The following is a 2717-nucleotide window of genomic DNA, read 5'->3' on the forward strand; positions in this document are numbered from 1 at the left end:
AGAAAATTCAAGTGAAATTCATTTTCGAAATCAACAAATTAACTTGCAAGTTCAGATTTTCTTAGCTTTCAACTTTAAATTCTATTTGTTTTTCATTTCAAGTAAATACTATTCAAACCCCTACTAGAAGTATGAAGTGGTAAGATGCCTGTATCTCTTGTGATTTATATATCAATATTTTAATTTATCTGATTTGTTCTATCATAATTTTCCGATCAGAATTTTAATTTTTCTTCGTGAATGTCCATTTTTACTTTCGATAAGATGTGTGGGTCCGCTTCAGTGGAAAAATTTAAGATGAATTGAACAAAAGGACTTTCTGTAATTTCTAAAGAATTTACTTTATATACATAGCTTTTTCACAATATCAATCAATTTTGAAGTTATTTATTGCTTTCTTCATCACTTCATGTTACCAATAGAAGATTACGATATACATCAACATGCTATTTTTGTGCAATATTTACCTTAACGGAGTAAACAAATTGTATATTGACAATGCATAAAAGTTAAACTTAATAGTCCTTTGAATATACATTTGAAATTATTGATTTGAGTATAGATTGAATTGAAACTGAAATTTTGTTTGAAAATGCAACTCAAATTTCAAAATAAAAATTCATACTTTATAAAAATAATCAAAATTTGCTCAACTCACACCCAAACTACAATTAATAGCCTTTTGAAGGAATGTTGACTTTTCAAAAGTGAATTAAAAGAGTTGTACACAATTTTAGCTCTATTTTGCCTAATTGCCTCGAAAACTAATTAAATAGTGACAGGTTTGCACTATAAATATTTCTCAAGCTTTCTTGAATTATTGTTTAATCAACTGCAGTCATCCATTGATCAGTAATGGAGATAACTTGGGTTTTCATAGTGTTTGGCACATGGTTAATAGCCTTAGCATTTCTCATAAAAGAATTAAACGATCCCAAAAGGAAACTACCACCAGGTCCAAGGCCATGGCCAATTATTGGCAATTTGAACCTGCTTGGTTCACTCCCGCATGAGTCTTTGCACCATCTTTCGCAAAAATATGGAGATTTAATGCTCCTAAAGTTTGGTTCCAAGCCTGTTCTGATAGCATCATCTCCAGAAATGGCTAAAGAGATATTAAAAACACATGATGCTATCTTTGCTTCTCGTCCTGCATTAGCTGCGGGTAAGTACACCAGCTATAACTACTGGCGTCAAGCTAGAAAAATTTATCTAACGGAGGTATTTAATCCCAGAAGGCTCGACTCATTAGAGTATATTCGTGTTGAGGAAAGACAAATTTTAATTTCTCGTCTTTATCCTCTTTCGGGAAAACCAATTTTGCTTAAAGACCATTTACCTCGATTCACTCTTCGCAATATAAGTAGGTTTGTTATGAGTGACAAGTACTATAGTGATCATCATGATCAATCAGTTGCTTCAATAGTAACACTTGAAGCATTACAGTTGATTTTGGATGAGTGGTTTCTTCTTGGTGGGGTGATTAATATTGGGGATTGGGTATCTTGGCTTAGTTGGTTCGACTTGCAAGGATACGTAAAGAGAATGAAGGTTTTAGAAAAAAAATTTGACAGATTTTTACAAATATGTACTAGAAGATCACAAGGCGGAGAGACAAACAGAGAAGGATTATATTCCAAAGGATATGGTTGATGTTCTTTTGCACCTTGCTGATGACCCTAATCTTGAAATTAAGCTTACTACTGATAGGCTGATGGCATTAATGCATGTAAGATTCCTTATTTTCTCTAAAACTAGAATAATTTTACATGAAAATATGATACACCATATTCTTAATTTGCTGTTAATACTTGGTATTTTCTCATGTATATCAATGACAGGATTTAATAGCGGGTGCAACCGATACTTCAGCAGCAACAATAGAATGGGCATTTCAAGAACTTTTGAGGAGACCAAACACTATCGAAAAGGCACAAGAAGAACTTGACAGAACCATTGGAAAAGAACGATGGGTAGAAGAAGAGGAATTCTCTCAGCTACCTTATATAGACGCCATAATTAAAGAAACATTTAGACTGCACCCTTTATGTGCATTACTTCCTCCCCATTACTCTATTGAGGATTGTAACATTGCTGGTTATGACATACCAAAAGGGACAACTGCATATGTAAATGCATGGTCTTTAGGAAGAAATCCAAAGTATTGGGATAGGCCGGAAGAGTTCATTCCAGAAAGATTCATAGAAAATAACATAGACATGAAAGGGCAAAACTTCTCACTATTACCATTTGGTTTTGGAAGGAGGAGGTGCCCGGGGTATAGCCTTGGTATTAAGGTTGTTCGAACAACAATGGCTAACTTGTTGCATGGATTCAACTGGAAATTAGCAGGAGATATGAACCCAAAAAATATAAGCATGGAGGAGATTTATGGATTGACTACACATCCACAAAAGCCGATATCTATGATCATGGAACCAAGACTTCCCCTCCATCTTTATAGGATTATAATACTTTGTTCTGTTCATATAAATTTAGTTTTGTGCTAGCATTAAGTTAAAATAAATTCGGCTATTTGATGAAGCCTTGCCTTGTATAGTCTCTTTTTCATTTTGTAATATTATGTGTAATTTTTAAAGTGATTAATTTAGAGGTGCAAAAGAATAAAGGCAAATGAGTGCTATTTTACAATTTCTCAGAACATTAGATACATATTCCCAATTGTTGGAAAATATGTTCCACGAACGTACACAAAA

The 2717-nt window shown here is 33.3% G+C and overlaps 1 pseudogene; it reads left to right on the plus strand.

The window, feature by feature from the left end:
- Positions 1-855: 855 nt before the first annotated feature.
- Positions 856-2510, plus strand: LOC107868758 (annotated as a pseudogene).
- Positions 2511-2717: the final 207 nt, after the last annotated feature.

Source organism: Capsicum annuum, chromosome 4 (assembly GCF_002878395.1).
Source record: "Capsicum annuum cultivar UCD-10X-F1 chromosome 4, UCD10Xv1.1, whole genome shotgun sequence".
NCBI lineage: Eukaryota > Viridiplantae > Streptophyta > Magnoliopsida > Solanales > Solanaceae > Capsicum > Capsicum annuum.